Source organism: Mus pahari, chromosome 14, assembly GCF_900095145.1.
Source record: "Mus pahari chromosome 14, PAHARI_EIJ_v1.1, whole genome shotgun sequence".
Lineage (NCBI taxonomy): Eukaryota > Metazoa > Chordata > Mammalia > Rodentia > Muridae > Mus > Mus pahari.
This window is the reverse complement of record NC_034603.1, coordinates 64576132-64584354: the sequence shown is the minus strand read 5'-3', so window position 1 is coordinate 64584354 and position 8223 is coordinate 64576132.

Below are 8223 nucleotides of genomic sequence, written 5' to 3'. Positions count from 1 at the left end.
GTGTTTTTTTAAAAAATGAGGAAAGATGCTGTTTAGGTTTGGTTTGGTTTCTTTTTAATTATTCTAGGGAAAACACTGACGAATGGTCAGAGCTCCTGTCCTGATCTTTTCATCAAGGCNCCTTTCCTATACTATGGTTCAGCTGTGAATGTAGCTATGGGGGGNGGGGGGAGAAAGGAAAACTCTGGAGTTAGAGGATATAGAAAAATAAAAGTACAGTTGTTACAAATAAAATGCAGACTTCAAAGACAGAAAAAGCCACAACCCAAACCAAAATTTAAATGCTTGAAATTGGCATCATAAACAAGCTCTCTCCTGACTTGTATTGTGGCAGTCGGAATGCCCCCAGAAAACTGTGCCAAAGAGTTTAGAAAACAAATGTACAATAAAAATAAATACACTCAAAACCGCAAACTTCAGGTAACTATTTTGAATTGCAAATGACGAAAATTTAATGTTGAACGATCTGATAAAATAACCATTTGGAAACTGCTTGGCCTTCTGTTCCTTTCTTTGACTGACTGCAATGCGGTATTGGTCTCTTGCTGTACTTCAAACCAACTAACCACTCAGACAATGTGTGTGTATATCTGTATACACAGTATACACACACACTAAAATACAACTGTTGTGATGAAAATGGCACCAGGAAAGAGGCTCTATTTTTCCACTGAAGTTGAAGATTAGTAAAATGGTGTCAGACGGTTACCCTGCTCGCACGCTTTAGTATTTTTTTAAAGTGTGGTGCGCTGTGATTATAATAAGTCAGAATTATTTTCCCTTTTACAAGGGAACAAGGCACCCTGAAGTTTAGAGTCTTTCAGCAATAAGAAAGCATTTCAGTAAGCTGGCCCTCTTGGCTTGTGCAGATATTAGGGGATTTGCTGGCGTCTTGAATATGCTGCTTTAAAAAACAATAGACACCAAGGAAGATTTATTGCTTCCTGGTAGTGTGGAAGAAACACAAGACCCTCGTTCCCACTTGCATTTCCATTGTAGTGAAAGGTCCTGGCTTAGGGTTTCTCCCATGCTCCTCTCATCCTCTCCCTGTCAGAGCCTGTTCCTAAGTGGGACTGGCTCTGTCTGCCTGTCCATAGGAAATGCAGCATCTGTAGTAGCTCTTTACAGGGTATCAGATATTGTGCCTTTTGGTGCCAGGTTCAGAGTCAAAGTGCCGATCTGTTGTGCGAACCAGTGTACAAAAAAAGTATTTGAAGGAGAGATGCTCCATTGTGAGCCAAGCAGTCAGTAGGAGTCCAAGCCCTGGTGAAGAGAGGCCAGGCCTCTGAATGCCTTGTTTCCATCTTAGCTGTTTTTTCACGTTTACTAACCATTCCTGATACTAGATAGGGTTGGAACAGGGCTTAGGGAAGGGGGCAGAAAGGAAAAAACAATCTGATCATTCCTCAGTGCTACCCATTTCTGTCCTGTGTGGGCTGCTTAGCGAGACAGCAGGGGAATAAAGTACACCGAGAACCATGATGAAAACAAGACCTTGCGTGTTTTGTTCCAGGGAAGCAGTTGACAAGTGCTGTTACTAATCCTTTCTCCCAGATGCATTCAGTGCTGGAGAGGAGGACATGGGCTGGTTGAATTGTGGTCTTGGTGCCTTGCTGTTCTAGTCTGCACTGGGTACGCATTTTAATCCTCTTTTAGATACCTTCAGCTCCTGTTGTCTGTCTATGGTTTGGGTGTCTGTCCTTAATCAGTTGGTACCACTTACGGCAACTGAATGCGAAATGCATTCTGTCCACTCACTGTCTGGGCCTTTCCCACCCTGAGTCTTGGCACATTCCTTCAAGAATGTAGTTACCGTCTGCTTGGGAAGATGTCAGTGCAAATGTGAAGAAAATGGGCATCGGATAGACTTGGGTTTGCCACAAGTGGCAGCTGCCTGCACCAATTACATTGGTTAATTTTGCTTTTCATTTTTCTCAGTTACCCCCAGTCCTCCCTCTCTGTTGAAATGTTGAAGATTTAGCTGTCAGAGGCAACTGTGATCCTGCCTTAGGGTCTGGAGAAGTGGAGGGACGTGCTCAGTATGGTGTTCTAATGTTCAGAACCAAGCAGTCTCCTTACTCTTACTATTTTAAGATGTGTGTAGTCTGACTTTAGAAGAAGTCCAAATTCCATCCGCTTTGATAGCATCAATCTGTAATTGGCATTCAGAATGCCCTTGGCATGCCAATCTGTGAAGGCATTAAAGACCTGTTAAAACACTTGAGCCCAACTTTATTAACCAAAACTGATACCACCACCTTTATCTTCTGAATAAAGTCCGCTTTATTTTTATTTTCAACATTTTGCTGCTTCGTTCTTTGTTTCAGATGTCACTGCTGTGTCGGTGAAGTGTGGTTTGGAAGAAGCTGGAGAGTGAGTGTATATGTGTGTGTGTGCATGCAAGTATAAAAAGGGATATAGATGAAGAAGTGCCCTTGTGAGAGAAGGTGGCTCCCAACATTCACACAGGAGGCCTGCTGGGAAACTGAGGAGGATGTGGGGAGATTGTCCTCTGAGACGCCATTGTTAGTAGCCTGCAACAATGACCAGTTTCTCTTGCCCTTTCTTTCCTGATGAACCTTTTGACTAACTGATACCTGCTGACTTAACCGTCCTCTTTTAAAGTAACCTGCATGTGGCCCTCCGTATTGCATACTCCATAAGGAAGCTCTGACACCTGGCCTGTATATACTACTGTATATACATATGTCATAGTCAAAAGTAGAAATTGGAATGATTGTGTGCAGGAGGAACAGTTGTGTCTTATGATTGTGAAGCTTACGTATGAGAGCAGCTTGTCATAAGCCACAGCCATTGGCCAAAAAACAGGCGTGTTTTCAGACTGCTGTCCAGGAAGTTCTTGACTACAATGTGACAGTCACTTGAATGGTCCTCACTCAACCTGAAATGAAAAGCAGCATCCTGTCACATCAACCTTCCTGTCTTCTCACTGTAAGGAGCAAAGTAAGGTTGCTAGACTAAGGTCCCAGGGAGCCAGGATGTGGGGGCACCCTGAAGACTCCACCTGCATCGCAGCTGTTTGTGGTAGCCGCTGCTTTCCGAGCATCAACTAAATGTGTCTTAAACTTGTTTGTTCATTGGTTGGTGGCTTTTTCTACTATCATGTAGGCTTGCCCATGTAGTTTTATATTTTTTTACTTTCCCTGTAGACTGGAACTCACTTTGTAGAAACAGGCCTTGAATTCAGAAAATTCACCTGCTTCTGTCTCCCAAGTGCTGGGATCAAAGGTGTGTGCTAATATGCCCACCCCTCTGAATAGCCTCTTAACCTTGAGTAAAATGAAACAATGACAACAGGGTTGGTCAGTATTTCGACATTATCAGTATGGCTAATTGTTGTACTCACTTTGTATTTTATGCACTCCTAAGTCAAAAGACTCAACTCATATAATCATTTCCAATTTCAACTTTTGATAATACATGTCATAAAATGTCAGGCCCGAAACTGCCTCACAGATACTACATGCCATTCATGTTGTAATGAAGGTAACATTTTAATCCCATTTTACAGCTGAGAACACAGGAGCTAAGAACTTTGTCAGCTTCCCAGTTGCCTCCCAGAATCTGTGTACTGAATATGGGTATTTTTAAAATCCAATCCCAAGGCCATTTATAGTCTTTTGATTCTGCAGTGAGAATTTTATTTATTATTTATTTTGGGGGGCGGTTTTGAGACAGGGTTTCTCTGTAGCCCTGGCTGTCCTGGAACTCACTCTGTAGACCAGGCTGGCCTCGAACTCAGAAATCTGCCTGCCTCTGCCTCCCAAGTGCTGGGATTAAAGGCGTGCGCCACCACAGCCCTGTGAAAATAATTTTACACCTTTGACAACTGCTTTTTATGTTAGGGCAACAAGATGTCTAAGTGGGGTAAAGGCAGTTGCTACATTAAGCCTGACAGCTTGAGTTCAGCTAGATGCCATGATGGAAGGAGAGAATCCATTCCTCTGACCTGCGCGTACACACTCCGTGGCATGAGTATGGCCACAGTAATACATCATACACAGTAAAATAATACAGTAAGATCATAATTTCTTTAAGTTGTTAATGGTATGATACAGGGCCTACTACATTGGGTTGATTTTTGGCACCTGGAGTGTACAGATGTGTGTTATCAGCTAAAAACTACAAATGTGGGTCTCTTAAGACTCAGGGCTGGAGAGATGGCTGTTTCTTTCCAGAGGACCTGGGTTGAATTCTCAGCTCCTGAATGGTGGCTCATAATCATCTGTAACTCAATTCTCAGAGGCTCGGATGCCCTCTGGGCACCAGGTGCACACGGAGTGCACAGACATGCTTGTAGGCAAAATGCTCATATACATATAAAATTTTAAAGTTAAATATTCTCTTAAAGTTAAATATTCTCTTGCTGCATATGGTAAGTGTATACCTTTAATCCTTGAACTCAATAGGCAGAGAGACAAATCTATGAGTTCAACTCCAACTACATAGTTCTAAGACAGCTACTGTGACATAGTAAGATGCTGTCTCCTAGAAGCAAAAAGATGATCTGTGTGTGTACATGTGTCAGGGTGCATGTATTTATGTGCATAAGCATGCAGATACGCATTTAGATACCTTTAGGAAGCTAGAGAACACTATATCCCCTGTAAGTAGTTTCAGAGGATTGTGGGTGGCCAATATTGCCTTGGGAACTGGCTATCATCCTCCTGCCTCAAGCCAAGTGCTGGGGTCATAGCAATGAGCTACTGTACACAGTATAACTGCCAAACCCAATTCACTAGGGGTGCCGAAGGCGGGTCAGCTTTCTTCCTATTTGAAGTCTGAGCTAAACCATCTCTGCTTGTGCTCCATTTCTTCTCTGAGGCAGAAGCTTCTTGAAATAGTCTATGGTGCCTGGTAGGTAGAAAGGCCAGAGGGCTGCTGAGTAAGCAGCACTTCCAAACTCCCAGCCCCATCTGCTGATTCTGCACAGTGCAGCCCAGACGTGTGAGGCCTTCCTGAGCTACCTTTCCAAGTGCTCCTTGGCCACATGTATCCCAAAGCTGTGCTGTCTTCATGCATTTCAGCATTTCCTACAGGCCTGAGGGCTGGATGCAAACAGGCAGATAGCCTGTCACAATCCTGAGGATGAGAGACTCAGACTCTGGGTAACTTCCCTATAGCAATGGCAGTCCATGTTCTTTACTGAGTGCCACCCTCTAGTGAGACAGTCAGTTAGACCAGGCACACCAGAAGAGGGCATCAGAACTCATTACAGATGAGTTGTGAGCCACCATGTGGGTGCTAGGAGTTGAACTTAGGACCTCTGGAAGAGCAATCAGTGCTCTTAACCACTGAGCCATCTCCCCAGTTCCCCAATAGCTCTTTTTATTCCTCAGTTTCTTTGTAAAACATTTCATTGAAAGAGAAGGCATAGGAATTTCACAAGACTGAACATAAATTAGATAGCCAATCAATTGAATGATGACTATCAGACCCTAAAGGCATTGAGGATACAGAGTAAGCTGAGCTAAGCCCCCAGATCCATTTCCTGTTGGGCTCATATTAATGGGTAATTAATACAAGGTATTCAGTAACTTAATAGAACTTTCTTTTTGGTCTCCCCAGGCAGGGTTTCTCTCTGTAGCCCTGGCTGTCCTGGAACTCCTACTCTAGACCAGGCTGGCCTCGAACTCACAGAGATCCATGTGCTCTGTCTCCTGAGCATGGGGATTAGAGGCCACACTGCCACTACCCAGCTTATAAAAATTTCTTTTTACAAAATTGAAGTATTTTTAACTTAAGTATGTTCATATTTTGCCTGTGTGTATGTCTGTACACTAAATGCTTGTCCGTTGCCCAAGGAGGCCATAAGAGAGCATTGGCACCTTGGAACGGGAGACAGATAGTTGTGAACCGCTGGGTGAGTCCAGGGAATGAAATCTGGGTTGTTTGTTTGTTTGTTTTTAAGATTTAATTATTTCATGTATGTGAATACACTGTCGATGTCCTCAGACACACCAGAAGAGAGCATCAGAACTCATTACAGATGGTTATGAGCCACCATGTGGTTGCTGGGAATTGAACTCAGGACCTCTGGAAGAGCAGTCAGTGCTCTTAACTGCTGAGTCATTTCTCCAGCCCAAAACCTGGATCTTAATGGAAGAACAAGTGTTCCTAATGACTGATTCATCTCTCTAACCCTGCCTTTTATTTTTAGATTTTTTTACTGTATGTATGTAGTGTACCACATGATTATTTTTATGTGTATTATATACATGGTTGGTGCTGGGAAAAGCCAGAAGAGGGTGTTGAATTCCCTGGAACTGGAGTTAGAGGCACCATGTGAGTGCTGGAAACTGGTCCTGGTCCTCTGAAGATCGGCCAGTGTCTTAATGGATCAGCCATCTTCCAGCCCCATCTTTGCATGGTCCCTATTTTCATTTAATTTAACAAGCCCAGGCTCGTTTGAAACTTTATTATGTAATCCAGGCATGGTTTTTTCCCCTTTAAAATGTATTTATTTATGTATCTTATAGATATGAATGTTTTGCCTGCATGTATATCTGCACACCACAGGAGGGCATTGGATCCCATGGGACTACAGTTACAGATGGTTGTGAGCCATCATGTGGGTGCTAGAAATTAATGGCTGTGGCATCTCTCTAAATCCTGCCAGGCAGGTTTTTCAACTTTTTTCTTGCCTTAGCCTCCTGACTGGATTATAGATACTATATTCTACTATGTCCAGATTTAATTTTTGTTATTTCAGAGGTAACAAGGATGTCTGTCAGTCAAGGGCTGGAGAGATGGCTCAGTGGTTAAGAGCACTGACTGCTCTTCCAGAGGTCCTGAGTTCAAATCCCAGCAACCACATGGTGGCTCACAACCATCTGTAATGGGATCTGATGCCCTCTTCTGGAGCGTCTAAAGACAGCTACAATGTACTCACATAAAATAAATAAACCATATATAAAAACAACAAGAACAACAACAACAACAACAAAAAAAAAATGGGTGTCAGTCACCCAGGCTGGGCTTGAATTCATAATCCTCCCGTCTCAGCCTTCCAGGTAGTTGAGGTTAGCAGCACTGGGGTAATTTTGTTTGGGGGCGGGGGATGTACTCAGTGGTCAAGCAGTTGCCTAGCATGCACAAACGTGAATAACTTTGACTTTGGATAAAAATAAACATTGTCTTTGAGAAAATGAGACAGTTGTGGAACAGCTTCTTCCTCATGGGACAGGAGAGACAAGAGTTTCTCCAGAACAAGAGTCATGGGAGTGGGAGACAGGCTCTCCCTCATGGCTTCCAGGAGGGTTACTTGCCAGGCTCTGCTTCAGCAATGTCTCCCTCTCTTGCCATACCCAAGAAGGCCAGTTAGGAACGTTTCACAGACTGACTAGTGCCCAACACAGCCCTCTTCTATCTTTTTGTTTGTTTTTCGAGACAGGGTTTCTCTGTGTAGCCCTGGCTGTCCTGGAACTCACTCTGTAGACCAAGCTGGCCTCGAACTCAGAAGTCCGCCTGCCTCTGCCTCCCAAGTGCTGGGATTAAAGGCATGCGCCACCACCACCGGAACCCCTCTTCTATCTTAGGTTCCCCTCCTTACCCTTTCCACTCCCTTAATGTTTCCCTTCCGTCCTCTCCATAAGATGAGCCTAGCTGGTTTCATGGTTCTTAGAAGAACTTAGAGCAACCCCAGCTTTCTCAGAGAAGTGAAGTAAGTGAAGTCTCGCAGTTTCATTCCTCTGTTCACTCACGCTTCATAACGGCTTCTAATCCTCCAGGATTTACCTCGAGGGCCATGTCCTCTGCAGCTCTTCCTGGACAACCCTGGAGCCACAGCCTGCTTACTGCTCCCTTGCCCCAGCACCTTACATTCACACTCAGGAAGAGCCCCATCACTAACTGCTCTCTCAGCCCTTGTTTTTTGAAACTTTACCACATAGCCCAGCAACTCCCAAGTATTAGATTTACAGACGGAGGCCATCACACTCAACTTTCTTTAATCTGACTGCTTCTGCTTCCCAGGTGATGGGATCAAAAGCAAGCACTACCTACCATACCCAGCCTCCAGCTTTTTATTTTTATTTTCCCAAGACAGGGTTTCTCTGTGTAGCCCAGGCTGGCTTTGTACTCAGAGATCTGCCTGCTTCTGTCTCCCAAATGCTAGGATTACAGGCTTGTACCTGGCCAACTTGTTTTAATTACCAATTCCTTTTTTTCTTCTGTTCTGCCAGATTTTAAGTTCCATGAGAG